At 43.7% G+C, this 20,548-nt stretch overlaps 2 protein-coding genes across 18 annotated transcripts in view; one reads left to right on the top strand and one right to left on the bottom strand.

Annotated features, from left to right (window-relative positions):
* LOC108000823 (protein turtle) overlaps positions 1 to 19,989 on the bottom strand; it is a 100,592-nt gene extending 80,603 nt beyond the window's left edge. For 15 of the 16 annotated variants that reach the window (XM_062074514.1, XM_062074524.1, XM_062074519.1 and 12 more), the window contains exon 1: positions 19,118 to 19,989. The gene's annotated coding sequence lies outside the window, so the exon portion shown is untranslated. Of the gene's footprint in view, positions 1 to 7,720; positions 7,870 to 19,117 lie in introns of those variants that run through there. The other variant, XM_062074512.1, reaches the window with a different exon arrangement.
* The window catches only part of LOC108000824 (ubiquitin-ribosomal protein eL40 fusion protein), a 56,967-nt gene that overhangs the window by 23,229 nt on the left and 13,190 nt on the right, over positions 1 to 20,548 (top strand). The window lies entirely within an intron of this gene.

Genomic DNA, 20,548 nt, shown 5'->3' on the forward strand with positions numbered 1-20,548 from the left:
TGTTCTATCTAACAACGGTCGTGTAAGCACTTACCTCCGCGTAGCGAACGGGCCGAAGAAGAAAAGAGATCGAGACGTAAATTCGGAAGGTTTTCGTCGCTCGAGTATCGTTTCAACTATTCGCTCTGCCAACCGAAATATAAAGATTTTTACCGTGAATATCGCGTAGAATCGGAATTAAATTCGAGGAGAATTTTGGCTCGGCTCCTTGTAAATCTCGTAAATTTCGGATACGATATCGATATCGAAATCACGTTTCGAGCCGATCAACGATAAGTTTGTCATTAATTTCCTCAAATTCTATTTACTTGCTCTTACTCTCCCTCGTATCGCGATATACTTGCACGGTTCAATATACGACATCGAGTATTATTATCGAGTAGAGGGACGACGCGACAAAGAAGAAAGGGGCGGTGAAAAATCGAGGCACGAAGAGAAGCGAGGGAGAATGGAACGATGAACCGAAATCGACAAAGACCAGTCTCGCGATAAAGAAATGGAAGAGAAGCAATATCCACGGAGCCTTCTATCTTGAGGATTTGCCTTGCTCCGGTGAATTCTAAAAAGATAGGGCAATAAAGCGCGGGCGAATACGAGTCGCGAGAAATTCTGGCGCGTAAGTCGCCGCGCCTTTTGACCACCAATGCCAGGGAATACAATCTTTCATTTTCTTCGCCGCGAGAGGACGCAAGAGAAGAATTTTAACGAGGAAAATTCGTTCGAGTCGCGAATTTTTGCGTTAAATCTTCTTTTGATTCGAGGAAGCGATTACGCGTGCGGGAAAGGAACGGATAATTTTATATTCCAGAGAAATTCGAATATGCGAAATCTCGGAGAAATACGAGGAACGAAACAAAATAAAAAGCAGAGATGCCCGAGTATAATTTAAAGGGTAAATTTGCTCGATGCTGATATCGCGCGGTACTTCATCTGCATCTAAATAGGGGCCATTCTTTTTTTCTTTCTTCTTTTTTTTCCTCCCCCCTCTCTCATCTCAAAAGCATCTCTATTTACACCAAAAGAACATCCCAGCAATGCAAGCTTGATTTCAATTAAACCACCAACCCCGACTCGGGCGTTTTTTACGTTCCTCGCGCGTCTCTGATGCTCGCATTCATCGTCACGGTGGATAATTCGTTCGTACGCGAATACGTGGTACCAAAGTAAATCTATTCACTCGAGATGTTGGCGTAAGAGAGATCCGAGATTAACAACCAGAGGAATCGAATAAACGCTAGACCCAAGTGTTATTTATGCTTGCAAAAATCTTTTTAAAAAGGATATTATAATCGAGGAGGAAGACGAGGGAAAAGAATTTCACCTGTGGATCGAACAAATGTGTCACCGTTACACCGAACAGGCGTAAGAGATTTTTCCATCGTCGAAACGCGGGAAAGGCAAGCGAGCGAATAGTTGAAAATTACAACCGTGACAAGGAACGCTATCCCCTCTTTCCGCTCTCCGCTCCTGTCCTCCCTCTTCCTCGCTTTTTCTTCCGGTAATGGACCTTCCTCGGGACGGAGATACGTATCACGACCGACTTTGGACGTCACGGACGCGTCGGAATACGAGAACACAGAGGACTCGAGCGAAAATACGCGAAATCCCGTCGTGAAAAATTGATCGTAACGTATGCAACGAGTTTTACCATTTCGCTATTTACGATAAATTTTTAGATCGAACGAATGCTGGAGACGTTACGAGAGAAATCTTTGAAGAATAATTTGAAAAAGGGAAATTAACACGGTGTTTGTATGTCGGCTGGATAAATATATATTTTTTCCCATTCGTTCGTCCTTTCATCTCGTTCAATCGCAATTGAAATATTGTCTGGAATAATCTCTCCCTCGAGCATTCAACTGATTAAAACTTCGCTCTTAGTCCGAGTTGCACGACTCTCGAGAAACGCTTGGCCTTTTCAGGCCAAAGTACATTGCCCGGGAATAATAATTTTCCATTTCAAACGATCGGAAGAAGATGCGTAATTAGAGGATGACTTGATATTCGGCGAGGAGAGAAAAAAAGAAAGAAAAAACGAAGGAAAGGAAGAGAGAATAAATACTCGCGCAAAAACTCGAATTGTTACATTGATTGAAAACCGTTCAACGATCTGGAAATTTTTATGAAAATAATCATGGAATACATTCGATTACGACGAAGCAAACTATTTTTGCGGTCAAACATTTAACGTAGCACATTAATAATTTCGTTTCACGCATAATTGCCATTCGCTCCAAGCTTTTCATCATCCATTTCCGTACAAATTGGATATTTCGTTTCGAAGGAAAAAGAAAGGAAGGAAGAAAGAAAAAACGAGGAAGCGGAAGAAAAAATTCGTTTCGACCCAATCCTTTCTTTTCGCTTTTCTCCTATCTGATTATAAATCGAACATTGGTTGAAACGAAAATAGAATAATAGATAACAGTCTAGCTCAATAATAATTAACTAGAGAAAAACGATAACGATCTCGGTGGCATCGCGTGCTCCCGAATATTAATTCTCCCATTCTTTTCAAGGGGATCACACAATCGACACGGAACGAATTTGCGAATTTCGAGCGAAATCTACGGGATGTCCGATCGATCAGACACGGGGCGTAGTAATTCGTTTCGCTCGTTCATTAATAATGGATTTTAATACCGATATCGGGATCCTATCCTATAAATTAACGCCCTGAATGGACGACGATCCATCGAAACGAACGAATTTTTCCCCCAATTTTCGCAATATCTCGAACGGACACTTTCGTTCCAAATTACGGAAAAGCGCAATAAATGATAAAGCGGACGAGAGAGGATAAAGACGGCGAGAATAGAAACTCGTTGGAAGCCGAGGGAAAATTTAGATTTTCCGCAAGGGGCCTTTATATCGAATCCGGGAACGTTGGCCTCGCAACCGACCCGTGTTCACCTGGTGTGACGTTCGCACAGTCGGCGAGAGAGGGTGCGCGAGGAAGGGGCAGGCCTATTAAGAGGTGGTACAAGCTAGTTTTCCTGTCGTTTCTTCGCGATACCACCCACCGGCAAACGTATATCACCCCTCCCTTTTAATTACGTACGCGTTACGAACGCTCGTTAATTAGCCTCCCCTTGAAAATTAGAAAACTGGCGAAACAGGGGCTGCGCAACCATCTCGAATCCTAATGTTTTCCCCCAAAATAAGTAGCTTCTCTCGAGCATGTCGCATCCTCGCTTCTCTAAAATTATATATACAATTTTATTTAACCCCCGTAAATCTGGGATAAGAGAGAGGTGGAGTTTGTCTTGTTGAAAATTACAAGCGAGAAAGAAGACGTAGACGAGAATTTGTCTGATATCTCATCCACGCAACTAACTTGCCTGCTCCATCCATAAGGGAAGGAAATACTTGTCCCTTCCGGGATAAAACGAATTTGGGGAATAAATTGTGCAAAATGTAAACGTGTTATACCCCAGCTTTCTCTCTCCGTGAACTTGAAATCGAATTACACGCGCAGTGATTCGCTCTTACGCAATTCTTCGCGAATAGCCGAGCCTCTCGCTCGCGAGACCGTGAAATGTACGCAACTGCGTCGACCTTTGCGATTGGAATGGAACGAAGCTCATCCCTTTCAAACGATCTTATTGTCGCGGGACAATAACGATTTTCTCGGCGTGCGCGCGAAAGAAACAACGCGTGGAACAACGCGTATACGGAGTGGAGTTGCACCAACGAAGTCGATAACACGGCTTCTGATCAATGAATCGGAGGGAAATCGAACGTGAGCGAGTGTGAAATTCCAAATTTTTACAAATTTTTCTCGCGCGAGGAAAATAAGGGATAAAATAATCGACAGCCTCTTTATTATTTTTCAAAGCTCATCGACCGTCTTCGAAGTCCAGATTAAAATTCCGTCGTTTTTAAATATTTAAAAAACTCTATTTTCGTTTCGCTCTTTTCGTTTTTAAGCTACTTATTCTCTATCTTCCATTTTATATCGATTAAATACGTGATCACTCTACGCTTTTAACGAAACGATATAACTCATAATAAAAAGCACCGTCGTTCAAAAATTAAATCTCCTTGCAAAAAAAATAATTTCGTCCAGTTCTCGAACCATTATGCGTGGGTGTCGACGCGTCGGTTACGTAATTGCGCCACTGATCCCGCTAATTACGAGAGCAGGTGAATGGAGGCGAAGAAAAGGGTAGGCCGGGAGGAGGGTTGAAAGATTCGCCGTGTATCTTGCGCACAATGCAGCACGCCACGCAATTCCCACCGCGGCATCCTGAATTCTCACAGCCAGCGAGTGCGTTCACTCCGTGCTCGACGAGTCGTCGACCGCCCCCCTCCTCCTCGAGCATTATTCGATTCGGTCAGCTCCTTCGCGGGGATGAGGAAAAGAGGAAAGCACGCGTCTTTCTTACTTAATTTTTTCCATCGAGGCGATTCAATCGCGCCTAATCAACGATGCAAATCCACGGTTAATTCACGAACGATCGCGTTCCCGATAGACACGGGCGATAGCAACGCTCCCCCGCGATGCATTAACCGCAGCTGTCGCGCCGCGTCTGCACACGACGGACCGGGATCGAGCTATTGCATTATGCACATGTGGGTCACATAAATACATCGATCTCATTAGTCGCCGATAACAATTGGACCGATTCATCCGATCCACGTCACCGGCAACACGGCATACACCCATTGCTCTTGGAAGATGTTCAACTTCTTCCTATTCCAGGACGAAACAGCTTATCCGTACCGATCTTTCCGAATATTCCTCCTCGAAATATTAAAAAATATCCTTTCGAACAATTGAACCAGTTTATCTATTCGTTAATTTCGAACAATTTCTCTGGAGAAAAGTGGAATAATACCACGTTGCATAAGGATCAGAGTCGTTAAACTATCGATCTTGAACCGCGTGAAAGAAAGAGAGAGAGAGAGAGAGAAAAAGATGATACGTGCTTAACTCGTTGTGTAGAAGGTAAGGTTAAAGGGAGGAATAAGCCAAGACTTCTATCAAAGTGGATGGGGTCAAAGTTGGTAACTAAACGAGTTTCTCGGTAACAAACCCACTGGCGCGAAACAATGTCGCTGACAGCCGAGGTTTACGAGGGAATCATTGGAGAAGCTGCGTTAATATTGTTCAAAAGTTTGCGCTACGTGATACAACGATAGGGAATACGGGAGGGAGGAATGATTATAAATTTAACCGTTAAATTCATCCGCGTTGCCGAAATTGAAATTATTAATCGCCAAGATCTGCGCTCAGACAATTGCCAAGCGATACGCGCAATTAATATCGATACACGAGAACGAGACTGTCTAACTGAAAGAAGAAGAAGAAGAAGAAGAAAAGAAAGAAAAAACAGGAGAATAATAAGTGGAAACTCGTTGTTCCAGTTTGAGCAGCCGGTAAACAAGCATCGTAGGGAAATAGAGGAGCGCGATTCTTTTGATGTTTTCACCGTTGCATATCGAGCAAACGAGAAAACGTAATCTTCCAATTTGTCGGGTTTCGACAACGCGATAAAAGTTGACATTGTCGGGGAGAAGAGATAAAAGAAACGGGATGAATTTCCTTTGGCTTATCTCGAGGGGGAGGGGAGAGGAAGCAGGAGGCGAAGGAGAGAAATTGCGAACGGTCGATAGCGGCGGAAGAGTAGAGGAGAACGGTCGACAACTTGTGGATCGTTTCATTATCTTGGAGCGGTACTCGCGCACAACTTGTAAAGTTTGCCGCACGGATTCGGGCCATCCGGCAGAGCGGAATAATCATATTACCCACGAACGCGGAGCCTTTGCCAGCCACCCTCTTGACACGGTCCTGGCTAGGCACCGCGAATCTTAACGCGAGATTCCTATTCGCCACCTCGGATATCATCGGTGTAAAGAGCTGCTTGTTCAACGAGGACTCCGTCCTTGTGCCCCGCTTTGAATACAGGGCCTCCAAGTATTACGTCGTTCGCGTTTACCCTCGCATATCTCTTCTTATCCCGCCCATCTCGTTGTTCCGTTCCGCGTAATTTGCCCGAAACAACGCCGTTTCAACATCAACGCGAAATAATGGAAAGGAGAAGAGGAATCGCGTATCGCCATCTCTATAAATTAATAATTGGATCGAGACGTTTCGATCTCCCTCCCCTCCGCGCCACGAGAGGGAAGGTAAATTTGTTATGCGCTTCAATATCGCGGTTCTATAGCGCACTAATATAGTAATGGATTCGATGGTTCACTTTGCCGACTATTTAGATCCGATGAAGAAAGACTCGAAAGTCTTAACGACGTACAATCAATATTTATCTTCCCCGCGAACGCATTTTCAACTATAGCGTTTATACTACTCGGTCGATGAACGCGTATTAATTCCCAGCGTAAAATTGCATTATCAAATTATTCCTTCGTGTATTATTCTATTTTATTTGAAAATTAAAGTAGTGGAAACGCATTCTTTTTTTTTACCATCGATTACGCTTCCGCGAAACTCGATTCGTCTAACAGAAAGAAAGTTAAGAGAGCGAAAAGAAAAGAAAGAAAAAATGTAGAAAAAAGGTGGACGTGGTTATGGAGTAATTAAATTTGCGACTGTTAATCGAGTTTTAACGGGTCGAGGGAACGGCAGAAACGTTGCGGGCGAAACAAGTGGAATAAAGAATAAAGAAAGAAGAAGAAGAAGAAGAAGAGGAAGAGGAGGAGTGCGTGGATCAATAAAATGGGACGAGCGAGCCGACTAGCCGAAAGGAAACGCCGGCTTGAAACTTGTAATTGGAAATGACCGTGACAATGACCAAGAGCTACGAAGCGAATGGAAAGAGAAGGCGAGAAAGAGACAACAGGATTGACTCTTCAATCCTGTAATGATACTCTTCCTGTCTATCTTCTATTGGTCCAATCGGTTGATCGTCCAAAAGTCGCACGATCGTCAGACGTCGCACGATTTTCGCCCGTGATTCTTCTTCTACCACCGCTTCCGATCCCCCGATTTACGGGGCGAAAAGGCCGGAAATTCGAATGATTGTCGTGGCGTGGGGGAGGGGGAATAAGGCTGGATTCGAAATGGCGCGATAAGAGCCCTCCTCTGCATAATTTAAATACCATTTCGTAAGTTAATCGCTTGATCGAGCTGCGCGAGCTGCGAGCGTGGAAGCGAGTCACGGGGTCATCGAGGCCGGTGTACGTATGCGAATACATTCGCAAGATTGATGACAGACGAAAGACGTATATCACGACCCGCGCTCGTGATCAATTGACCTTATAACAAGTATAATCCGTATAAAGTGGCAGAATCGGTATGTCGTCACGCACAACGATATCATCGTTTTATCGATTCGGTTTCAACGGTTATCGTTACTTTCTTTCCCTACGAGTACAACGACGAGGCAAACCTTTCGCCTCGATAAATCTCTGTCCTCCGAGTAAACACATCGATGAATCTATCGGGATTTTGTTCGGGGGGAATAGTTTGCTCGGCAACCATTCTCCCTATAAATCTCGCGAAATCTCATGCAACTCGATATTATTGCAACTGAGGGATCGAACTTGGATTTTTCATTTCCCGTTCAAAATAATTTTTCCCCGTTCATGACGAAACGAAACCGAATCGTTTCGCGTGATCATGAACAGTCGAATTCGACTCGATTCAATCTCGTAACGATTTCTCGAATTGTCGTTGGTCGGTTTGCTTCGATCGGTCTTTCGGAACGTGGCGCAGCTTTAACGTCGAAATCGTCGAAACACAATTTTGAAAACCAGTTACCTTTTCGGTAATAAAAGAGTAAGATATGCCGAAAATGCTCCTTTCGATCTTCCATTTTTGTCATCACGCACGAAAAACACAATTGCACGAAGAATCAAACGAATTTTTCTTACAAATAAACCGTAAAGTGCCAACACTCAAAATATACGACAACGCGGTTTAGAATGAAGTTGGCTGGATGAACGTTCGACTAGCGACACTCGCGTGAAAAAACGAAATTACTTTCCGAGCATCCAATAATTTCTACTCTAGAATGAAGTTGGCTGGATAAACGTTCGACTAGCGACACTCGTGTGAAAAAACAAAATTACTTTCCAAACGATCCATACACTACTTCGTTTGGAATTAATTCGAGGATTGTACGCACGCGATGCTCGAAGATTCGATGCATTCGGTTCTCGATTTTCAGACGAGAAAGGAAGAAATGGAGGAAAGATGAGTTAAGAAGAGTTGACAAGAGTTTATCGAAATCAAGTTTCTGCGAACAAATAGCGACAAACGGTCGGCTACATCTACGACATATTTGATCGCGCACGGTACGCAAATTATTACAACGTTCCTCGCGCGGTGCGCTTATGTCGTTAACGGTCACTTGACGCTATCCTCGAAAAGCGATTCAAGAGACGACTATGATGGTCGCGTAAAATATCGAAAAACGTTTCGTTCTTTCGAAGAATTCTTGCTTTCGCAAATTTTTCAACTTTTTATCATTCAAGAAGCGATTAAAAGTAATTTTAAAGAACGACGCTTTATCGCTTAGACTTCGCGGCGATATGGAGAGAAAATACGCAGGTCGAAAACAGACGAATCGAAAACAGACCGGTAACCGATGTACGGATCGAAACCGCAAACGGTCTAAATATTTGCGCCACATTAATTGCAGCTGTTGACGCCGATGCTCGGAATAATAGGTATTTGCAGAGCGATTCGTGGTAATTCTACCGGCATTCTGCTAATTAAAATATGACGTAGCAGCCAGGCCGACGTATAAATCGAACGAACCGATCCTTCGAATATCGATTGCCAACTCGTCGAATTGTTCTCGATCGAATCCCTTCCCCCCGGAAAATATTAACCGTTTTCGTGTAACTTTCCGCTATCACGCCACGTCACGTCGTGGTCGTGGTCGTCGTCGTCGTGTTTCACGTACCCCGGAAATTCTCTTTAAAACGCTGATTGCTACGTCCTCCGACCGAGTCGCGCAACAAACGCCGCTTTCATTGACGCGATAATCTCTCCGCTACTCTCGTAATTACCGACTCAACGCGACGCGTGTTTCCACGAGGAAGGAGGGGAGAGAAAAAGGTTCAAAAAGAAAATAACGATCGCGCATCGATCCTTGGGATGTATAAATCTCACGTCCGTTCGGGCGTTTTAAAATTTATCGACAGCGCTTTCCATTACGTTCCCACGTATCCACACGATGGAATACAACGATAATTTCGTTGTAAATTATTTAAATTTCTCGAACGAGAATTAGAAAGATTTTATGCGAGGGATTCATCGGTTTATCTTTCGTTTCGTTCGTCGAGTGGAACTTTTATTACCGGAGTAAAATTCGGGGAGAAGTCGAAATTTGGAAATTGAAACGTAAGCTAAGCGAAGAAGGAAGAAGAGAGACATTGGCTGTATCGAGGAAGAATCGATAGGCAAAGGTGGAAGAATTCCCGACCCCAGAGAGCCGCGGCCTCCTCGATCGGCCATTACTTAGAACTCGATTTATCGGCAGCGAGTAGCGGCGTTGGCGCTGCGCTCACAGCTGTGCTCACGGATAATGCAGGGCAGGTGCGGCCAGAATACCGGACACACGAATTTATAACGGGTGGTCGGACGCGACGGGCCTCGTCGAATCGTGGTCGTCTGGAAATCGTTGGGAAACGCTGTTTCACACGGTTCGTTGCCTGTCCATCGCAAAAATCCCTCCGGGGAAAGATTTACGCACTCGTAAATCGTCCCCGATCCGTTCGGAAATGATGCTCGATCTTTTCGTCCCGAGGAGACAAGGCCGGCCAAAATCGACGAAATGATTCTTCTTACGCGTATCGCAAAAATTTCATTCTTCTTCCGTTCGGAAAATTCTCTCTCGAATTCTTTCTTTTGTGCACCCGACCCGGTTGATCGAAGTAGTGAAAAAAAAGGAGGGGAAAAAACTGGATTCGTTTCTTCGACCATATATTCGCGGAGAAATATAACATGTCCACGACATTCTCGTGTACGGGAGGATTTACGAGGAAACTGGTTTTTCGAAGAATAATCCGCAAGATGCGGAGAAAACTTCAAAATTGGTCTTCAAAGTACGGAAACTGGGGCCGTGATAAATCGTCCGAAAGGGATATTTGCCGAGGTTCTGCAACTAGCGAATACCGAGACCTTCGTCGGTCCCTGGGGGATCATAAGTTTCGATAGGCCAATATCTTTTCACCAACCGCGACACCCTGCTCATTATGCGCGTGGGATACGCACTGTGCATGGCGTATACATGGAGGCATGGATAAATCGGTGGACGATATACGCTCTTTCCGACCATCTAATTTTAATAGTAATCTCCGCTAGGGATTTCCGCGCATCGCTCGGATATTCTCGTAAATACGAATCGTAACAGGGACTTAAGGTTTACGCGGTAAGTATGTAGAGTACCTCTAGGTATTCGCGGCGCTGCTCTTCCAACACTGGTTCACCTTGGACGTGTCTCGACTCTGCCTCGCTTCGCACTCGACTCGTCCGAGAATCAATTCGCTGTTAATACGAAAACGGGATAATCCGATCTTGCCACTTATCGTCCACCGATCTCGAGACAAGGGCCAACTTTGCCACGTGCTTTTTTAAAAGTCCCTCTTTTTTTATATTTTCGACCACAACCTTAATTTTTGTCCGATCCTTACGAGACAATGGCCACTGTGTAACGACGATCCGATAACAAGCCCGTTCCATTGTGAAATCAAACGGAAAAGCAATAAATACGAGAGAGAGAGAGAAAGAGCACACGATAAAAACACAAAGAAACCGCTATCAAAACTCGTAATACAATCTATGAACTTTCTATCCATCGATCGTTAACCACCAGCGTTTTAGCTTTTCGCCGAGCAGACGAAATTTTCGAGCCCTCGAGGGGATTTGACGAGATCGAACAAAGCGTTCGAGTCCTTTTGCAATTTCGTTTGAAAAACAAAAAAACAAAAAAGAATCGAAAGAACTCATATATATATATGTATCAAACGTTTATATTTTATATAAACGATATTTTAAAGCAATAAAGAAACAATTGGCTCGTTAAAGAACATTCACGGCATCTGGACGATTATTCAAGCGGCGGCCTTTCGAAAAGCATTCAACCGCGAAGACAGCTTCCTTCCTTCCGCTCGAAACTCTGTAACCAGGTTCAGCGATTCTACAAAGTTGGTTTCGACTATTCTGACCACGAGTGGCCATCACGGTGCCCGCCCTTCGATGTTCCTTTAACACCAGCCTTACGACCGCTGCCGTTACAACTTCCACTCGTCCGACAACGATCGTTACAGCTAATAATACGGCGTCTACGAAGCAGGTAGATGCAGTTTCGCTTGCGTGGGTAAACTTTCGAGTTTGCACGATTTTTAAAAAAACCGGTTCCCTCTCTCGAAAACGATTCTTCTTCTGATGTCCTCCCCTTCCTCGTTTCGATCAAGATTTCGATACGTTTTTAAATTATTCGCAAAGTTTCCTAGTACAGGATCTACCCCGTTTGGATGAAAAAGAACGTTCGAAAGAATCAGTTTGGACACAACTCGCTACGATACCTCGGCCTTTAAACTTTGGAATCGGCGAGGAAGGATAGTTTCTCGAAGCTAAAAATTTGCTTCTTCTCTCGAAACGAGAGAAGAGCGGGGGCGACGGATGAAATTCGGTGGAGCAATGGTCGGATCGGTAGGAGAGGTCACGACCGCGCCCTGAGGAAGCGAGCCGATCGTTCGGGAAAGTGAACAAACCACGTTCCATCCCTACCACCATCGCGGAACCAACCTTCTCCCTTTGCCCCATCCGCGTGCTTCTCATCCTACCATCCGTGGATTCCCTCCGCCCAACATCTTCCCCTCTCTCTTCCCCTGTCTCGCTCCGCTCCTTTCATCTTTCCCTCCGCCCGCGTTTACGTCTCCCCCTTCGAAAACGTTGCGAAATCCTTCTTCTCTTTTCAAACCTCTCGCTCCCCAACGGTTGTGCAGGAGGGAACAATCCCGGAAAATCTCCCGTGTTTACAAACACGGAACCAGTCGAGGAATCGAGACATCTCCGCGTTAATTCTTTCAACGAAATATACGTGTTCCTTTTCGAAATCGAGGGGTTATTTTACGCGGTTACAATTGCGATCGCGCATTATTACGCGTTGTAAAGCTGCTTTCGACACGGTTTCATTAAACTTCTTTGCCGACGGAGTAACGTTTGACGAACGCCACCTGCCCGAGGCATGCGTTTAATCCTCGCTGTATATATAACCGAAACGTTTCATTCAGCTACGCAATTACCATCGAACACCAAATATAGTCCTCCGCCGTGTTGATTCGGTAAAATGAATTCCGAAGGAGTAGCCGGCGGATATTCGACGTACGGTTTGAGCGAAATAATCGAAACGCTGGTAAATTCTCGAGAGAGAGAAGTAATAGAAAGGAGAGAGTTACTTCGATCCGCTGATCTCGAGATGAACGGATGGCCGGAAGCAAGTGGATGGCGAGAGGTTTGAAAGAGGAAGGGAGAAGAGACGCGAGTTTTATTTCGATTCGAATTCAACTACGTTTCTAACGTTAGAATTAGAAATTATCGTGGAATATAATTGAATTGTACTCCAGAATGGAAGCAAAACACGATATAATCGGCAAGCATGCGAATAGCGTACAATGGCGTCTACTGCTCTTGTGTATATGTGAAGTTTAATCCGTTGATCTCGAGATTAACGGATGCTCCAAGAGTCGCTGGTAAATTCCTGTATCAGAAGCCACGAAAGAAGAGAATTACGTGGGAAATAAGGGAAATGTAGCCGGTCGAATATAATAATAGCAATTTGTTGATTGATCCGGCGGCGCGTTGAGGTATTTCATTGATCATTCCACCCTTGAAGGCAATCTTTTAAAGTTATCGTCCCTTCCGAAAATCGGTCGAGCCGTCCAACAAGGATGCAGGTAAAACCACGCCCTCTCAACCGAAGGATACGGCCTGTAACTATTTGACACTTGTCGAAAAGGCACGAAAGGTGCGTACAAAAAACGAAAACAGCCGAGACAAGTTCGTTGAAAAGGAAGAAGCTTTGCTCGTTTCTCACGGCGGAAAGTATATGTATCGCAGAGACGAAGAGAAAGGAAGAAGGGAAGAAACCGTAAACGGAGATTCTCAAAGGGATCGGTGATAATTTTCCTCCGATATCGATTCGAAGACACTCGCGTTATAAATCGCGCGTTGCATCCCACGCGAGCGGTCGAATCACGAGGAGGGGAGGGAAAAAAAGAAGAAAAAGGAAAAAGAGAGAGAGAAAGGAAGAAAGAAAGTAAGAAAGGACGCATCTTGGGTGAAAAGCCGAGATGCAGAAAAGTTTTTACCAGTTGTGAAACTCGGGATCCACAAATTGCGATCCATTCGGGATTATTTGAAATTCGAAGAAACTTTTGCCTCGAGTGGTTTTCTTTCTCGAGTGTCGCGAGCGAGTTCAATCAAGTCGAGTCTTTCCGATTCCCTTCTCGCGCCATTCGCGTTCCCTTTCCTTTCCCTCTCTCCACGTTCAACATCATTCGTCCCGTTTGACACGTTTAACCGAATCGCGAGTATTATTGTTATTACAGTCGTTCTCCTTCTTCGTATCTCTCGCAAGAACGTAACAGGATCCGTAAACCGGTATTCTCTGGTGAATAAGGGCCGATGACGACGACGGCGTATTGAATTGGGGAAATTGGGAAAAATCAGAGTGCGCGCCCTGAATGGCTGCAATCAAAGGGAAATGTCTAGTCACGTTTACACGCGTGTCGAATCGAACGAGTACACCTCGTCCGACCCGCTCCAGGCAAAATGAGAAACTCGAATTAAAGGTATTTCATGTCTCGAGATACGTGACCCGATACCAGATTCCAAGATTCCACGCTTCCAACAATGGAACCATGTATCGCTTTACGTCGCAAACTTTGTTATATCGGGTCGCAGCATCGATATTTATCGGATCGTCGATTGGGAAAAGACATCGACCACTTTCACCACTTCTGTCCCTCGCCTCTTTCTTCGCGCGCCAAATTTGCGTCTTTTTCCTCCCGACTCGTCGTTAGTCATCCCGAACACGACGGTGTACGCTGTTACCCATGTCCTGTACCATCACTCGAGTGCCGTTTAACGACTTTTTTCTTCCCCCCCTGTCTTGATTCTTCCCACGCATCATTTTCAACGCAGTCATTTTCTTCCACTCCCCCTATTATCGCGTCCCCTCAATCGTAACTTCATCATCGAAACGATACTTTTCAGCTGCGAACCTCGAATCGTTTGCCCGTGTTTCGCGTTGCACGTAGGAATCGATCGAAACGGATTAAAATTAATGTTGTGGAACACGGGTACGTAATGTTTTCGCTAAGCGCTCTCCAACAACCTGTCAAGCCTTTACAACGATTTAGTAGTAGCTCATTTACGCGGCCGAACAGCTTAATTTAGTCGAGCTAAGATTAACCGCGTAGATGATTTCTAATCCGGTTAAATCGCGGACGATAAACGGCTCGGGACAGAGAATCGTACGTCCATCGTAGATGTTATATTTCTTTCCACGCGGAGAAGAAGAAGGGAGGGGGCGTAAGCTGTTGAAATATTCCCCGAATATCGAATGGAACGTCGGCAAAATATAGCGTACTCCTCGATATTGGCTGAGAAACATACTTCATCTAACCAAATTACTCACCGCCAAAACCTACCATCGTTTTCCGATAAATGTGGAAGAACCCTTGCAACGAAAATCTATCGCGCGGAGGCGAAAAGAAAGAAACAAAAAGACTTCCTTTAATCGGGAAAAGTGCTACTATATGTGTACAGTTGGACGAAATTGGAGAAAAATTTTACAATTTTCTGCCATTTTCGGAATGATCAAGTGGAATCTCGATCCGTCCCGGAGAAATCTTTATACGTGAGAAGTTACGGATAAAAAAATTTTAATCGTAATTAATTTATCGGGGTAATTTCGGGGAACGTAGGGTTAAATTGTACTCGTGAAATGGATAGCAGTAAGGACGTAGCGTTGAAAAGATCCTTTGGGATCCCGCCTCTGAGAAACTCCATTATCACGGGCAAAACGAAACGCGAAATATTAATAGGAATAAACGATCGAGCGAGAAGTGAAATTCGCGCGAAGGAATTGGTAAACGTTTGCGTGAACAACAACTTTTCAACGAGCTACGGAATAAAGTTTTTTCCAAGCGAAAGAATCGAACGAAAGTGTTAAGACCCGTCATTTTGCAACCGTAGAAGTGCTCGTACCGAATCGTGCGCCACCAAATATTTACGCGCGATATAAGCGAAAAAGGGAGGGGAGGATATCCATTATCGAACGAGGGAGAGAAGAAGCGAAAGTAGAAAGAGGAGATGGTTCGAAAGCCATCCTCCAAGAATCAATGCGTCCGTCTCCCTTCCTTCTTTCCCTCCTACACTTCCCCTCTTCGTTTCCGCAAAGAGTAACAAAAGTAATAAAATCTATAAAAATTTGCAGAGAGAGATTATTGAAATTTTTCAAGTTTTCGGAAGAGATAAGGCTAGGTAAAATGGCGGATAATCGCGCGTTGCGAAACGGAAATGGGATGGAAGGAAGGGAATAGGACTGTTACGTAGGTTGGAAGGATATTTTGACCTCGAGAAAGGGAAGAATGGAAAATCAGGTGAGGGGAGCGAGCGAGTAGAGGCGCTTACGTGACTGCAATGTGTAAAATTGTCCTTGGTCGAAGGAAATAGCGGTCTGACAGCTGTGCATTATCCACGCCACGGAGAACATATGCAAAATACTAGTCAAGGATTCCGAATGCGAGCGAGGAATTTTCGGTGGCGAAACTCGATTGAAATAACTCGCAAACTCGAATTCTAGAATGGGACGGAGAGGGGAGGGGAGGAAGGAAGGAAATACAGGATCTCGTTTTTTTCGAAAGTCGAGGAAAAGAGAAGATCGTTGGAAGAATCGAAGCATGCTAATCCGGCAACGTCGATCGATGTAACGGTTCATCGTGTGAAGAATACGGGACAACGGTCCGTCGGAACATTTTTCAAAGGAACAAACGTGGTGAAATACGAAATGACGCTGAAAATAACAAAAGAGCGTCTCCTCGGACTTCTCCAGCCGTTTCCTTTCTCCCAGGACTTTCCCATCGCTCTCCATCGCGAGTGACGATACACTTTTTCTCCTCCTTCGCAAATAACTTCCAAATAATTTCCACCTGCTAGCTTGGCAATAATCGAAAATTTCGGCACGGGAGGGAGGAAGGAAAGCGAGATTAAACGGGCCAGGTGCGGTTGGGGGAAGAGGGGCGACGCAAGACGGACAGCCCTTTCACCTGTCGCGTCGGGTTCGAGTAACGAACGCCCAACCCTCGCCAATTTCACTGTTCCAACCCTTGGCGCGATAGTAAGGCAAACGCCGAGACCTTCCAGCACACAATGAGTTACCAGCCTGCTCTGACCACAAATACGCTGAATATGCATGAGGCCCTTGTCTCCACTATCGGTACGTACGTCCTCGAATTAGGTTTCCCGCAACTTCTTCGAGTCCTGCTCGCGCTGCTGCTCTATTCACTCCACGAGCTCTCTACCCGCCTCTTGTAACCTTCTCGAGAGTTATGCTTCGTTGAATTCCTCCGCCGCGCTTTTCTGCACGTACCCTCTCTCGCTGTCCCAAACTCGAGAGCTTCTTTGATCGCGAATCGATAAATCGGAATCCAACTTCCCTTGAACAACGTATCGAAAGAGAGAAACACGACAGAGAAGCGAACAAAGAGGCGACGCATAAAAGACGAACGAACCGAGAGGCGGTTTAAAAATGGAGGGCGGTCGTTATTTTTACCCCTGCACTTTCTTAAATTTTGAAGAAAAAGAAGATTCCCTTCTTGTTCAAAGCTACGTATAAAAACCTACATAAACGTACTCCCTCGCTTTCCCACGTGGATATTATTATTATGCAGAAGCGCGAATTATCGCGGCATTTCACGGATACGATTACAATCTTGAAATACGCGGCAAGATAATGCGCCGACAGAGTTCTCACGTGTAATAAGATATAATCTGAGTTTCCTGTCGCGCAACGAAAAAAAAAAAAAAAAAGGAAGAAGAGGAACTTTAACGAATTCCGTTTTTCCGGACGCCACCGCACCAAAGCGATTCCCTCTCCTTTCTTTTCCTCTAATAACGCGTTCTTCTGTATTGTTTCGTTGCCACGGCGAATAATAAACCTTAGAGAGAAACACAGAGAAGAATTCTACGCTTTTAATTGTTTGCCATTACGAAGTCGAGGATTAAAGTGGATCTTCCGACTTGTTCCGTAAAAGGAAAAAGGATTGAATGAAATTCGTTGCCCGATTTTTAACCACGATTCTCCTTCCGAACAGTTGCAATTTAACTTTTCGTCGTATATTTATAATCGTACGATGTGCGTCCTCACCACGTGCACGCGAACGGAACGAAAAAGAACGATCGAGCGCGGGAAGAAAAAGATTTTCATCTTTTTCGCGTGCGAATTCCGTTTCGCGATAACGTGCATAGTAAAGTGAAGAAAAAGAAAAAAAAAAAGAAGAAGAAGGAAAGAAAGAAAGAAGAAGAAAATGAAAAACATTTCGCTTTTCGCATTTGTTTTTATTTCCAACATCAGGCGGCACCTTTTCTTTACGATTCTGCAAACAACGTATCTACCGACGAAATCGAAAGACTTTCCATCTCGTTAAAAAATAATTTATGCCTCTCGTTGCCTCGCATCCAGATTCTTAAAATTGATCGTGCTCGATATATACGTATACATTTATACGGAAATACCGGTCTCGCTCGATACCGGCTCCCAACCCTTTGCATTCGAAACAAATATATGTGTGCACGTGAGCAAGGTTCGCCGCCAACATAAAACCAATATCGATGCGGCGTGGTTATCTACATATTGCAGATATAGCGATATTCTATAAATAATTCGTACAACTGTAATGGGAAACAGGATAGCTGAACCTATTCACCGCCGTACGTGGAAAAGAATATTTTTCATTCACCAATTTTCTAACTCGCGAACATAAAATTATAATCGTGCATGCGCGAGTATAAAATATAAATAAAGTGGAAAAACTTGCGAAGAACGGTCGATGATCGAGATCGTCGTGAATTATATTCTTAAAAAAAAATAATAATAAAAATTTAAACAGATATCGGTGGAAAAATATAAAAGATGGCGAAAAACAACGGGATTTGTATTCTCCCGAAGCGAATTCCTTGGTGACGCAAGGAAAGAAAAAGAACGTTTGCAAGTTAGTCTAGTCCAATTCCTCGCTGTAAGCTACCGTGGTGACTTATTTTTCGACGTGCGCGACAAACATCCCCGAAATTCGGAAAATCCCGGTATTCTCACGCCACGAACGTGTGCAAGGTTTAAATCTCGAAACAGTACGGTTTACAAGAGAACAGGTACGAGTCTCGTAGTATATATACGAACTACGTTAGAGAACAAGGTTCGATGAACCGACGAGAAATGTGCGATCAGATTCTACGAGTTTAAACTTCCGCATTCCTATGCAATTAAAAGACCAATCGTATCGATCGTAAAACTTATTTAAAAAAAGAGCACCTTTTTCGAACGACGAATACTTGATAACCGCATTGTCTCTATGTATAAAGATTATCGTTCTTATTGCAGATTTAATCATCCAATAAAATTCGTGTGCATGAATCGTAGCCGGGAAAAGTCAAATATTGAATGAAGCATGACAAATGTCAACGCGGAAGCGGTAACGACGTCGAGAAACGTCTCGAGTGAAATGCTTTCGAGGTCGACAAATATTTACGACTTCTTTGAGTATAGATTTTACGTCGAATCCGTAAGATTAAACGTTCATGATTTTTGACATGAAATGTATTTGCGCGTTTTAGTAAATAACTGTTGTGTATATCGAAAAATTCATGTTATTTGACCTCGCATATCAATTACATAATGGGATTTCGAAAACGTAAACATCGGTCTGTCGTTCATGATCGAATAGCAATGTTGAAATTGATAAATACTTGATATTTTTACTTTACTTGTTCCATTATTATACGCTATAAACGATCGTTCGTCATCGTATGAATAAATTCGGGATACGATACGAAATGTAATAAGAAACGTAGAAAACGTAAAAGAGGAGCGATCAGCAAAATGGCAATGGAAAAAAGATTAATTTAAAAAAAAACACTTACCAGGAACGATGAGCTCGATAGAGAAGAGGCAATCTCCCGAGTCGATTTCGCAGAAGGTAGAAGAAAAATCCTTAAAAAGCAACAAAAAGGGCACTGGATAAACGAAAGCTCGCGGAACACAAAAGAGTTCAGTCACAATAAAAGCACGTAACGACACCCGGCGGCGGTCGGAAGATTCGTAGAGTCACGTCGTTGACTTGACTGCCGGAAAAAAACAACGGCGTCGCAAACTTGACTCTGGTGCGACGGTTAACGAAACCGATATACGATGGGGTAAAAAACAGAACCAGAGAGACGAGTCGATCACCGTGTTCACAAAAAGAAGGCCGACACAGGAAGGAAAAAACGAGAAGAACGGACGGCGAAAAGTAACGTAGGCACGCGGTTTGCAGTTTCGGTGCTTCTAACGATACATAAACGAAGTAGTTTCCCGTACGAGGCTCTGCCGGGTACTGGAGGTTCGAGCCAAGCTATCGAACGCACCTCCGCGCGCCAACCAATAGGCGCTGTCGCCGCGTTCCACTCGACCAATCAGCGCCAGCGACATCGGCATCGCCAACACACGCTACGACCAAACCGCCGTAATCAAATTCATTCCGTAATGTTTTTTTATTATACATATATATTAATCTGTAGATTATTTTTCTTCTCATGATAATTACATACATTCATTTTCGAATGTACGAGATGTATATAAATCACGCAATTTTTGATAATATCGTAAATAAGTATATTTTTACCATCTGAAATACTCGTTTGAAAAATAATTGTTTGAAAAAAAAAGAAATAAAACGTCAAACAAATTAATAATAAATTTTCTGTAAAAAAAAAAAATCGAACGCTAGAACAAAAAAGCAATTAAACACGATAAAAATTATATACGGATCATTCTTTGCCACTATTAATTGCTTCTACCCAAAAAATATAATAATTTATGATTTATTATTACGATTCATATCCTGCAAAATTGCGATGGAACGAGAAATACAATAGGAATACGAGCTACGATGTGATCCCTTGGGCAATAACCGAGATGGGATTGTCCTAACGCATATTAACGCTTCTAATTTATGCGAGTCCATCGACCGTGCGAGATCGCTCAAACCCTGCTCACCAGACAACCATAGTATCGCGGTTGGTCACTCCGTGCAAACTGTCAAGCGCGTCACTGCGATCGCATTGATCAATGGCTGCGAAAGGATGGAGAACGCTTGCGTTAAAAAATCTTATCGCAATCCAATAATTCGTCATCCGTAAATTATTTAATTATTACTAAAAAGTTGAATATATAATATCTTTCGTTATCACAAATTGAAACTTTCGATTATAGATATTATCTTACATATACTATTCATACTTTTACATAGTTTAAACGAAAATTATTCGCTTTCGAGCAAATCTCGAGAAGGAAGAATATTTACGTATATTTAT

This window comes from Apis cerana, linkage group LG4 (genome assembly GCF_029169275.1).
Source record: "Apis cerana isolate GH-2021 linkage group LG4, AcerK_1.0, whole genome shotgun sequence".
Classification (NCBI taxonomy): domain Eukaryota; kingdom Metazoa; phylum Arthropoda; class Insecta; order Hymenoptera; family Apidae; genus Apis; species Apis cerana.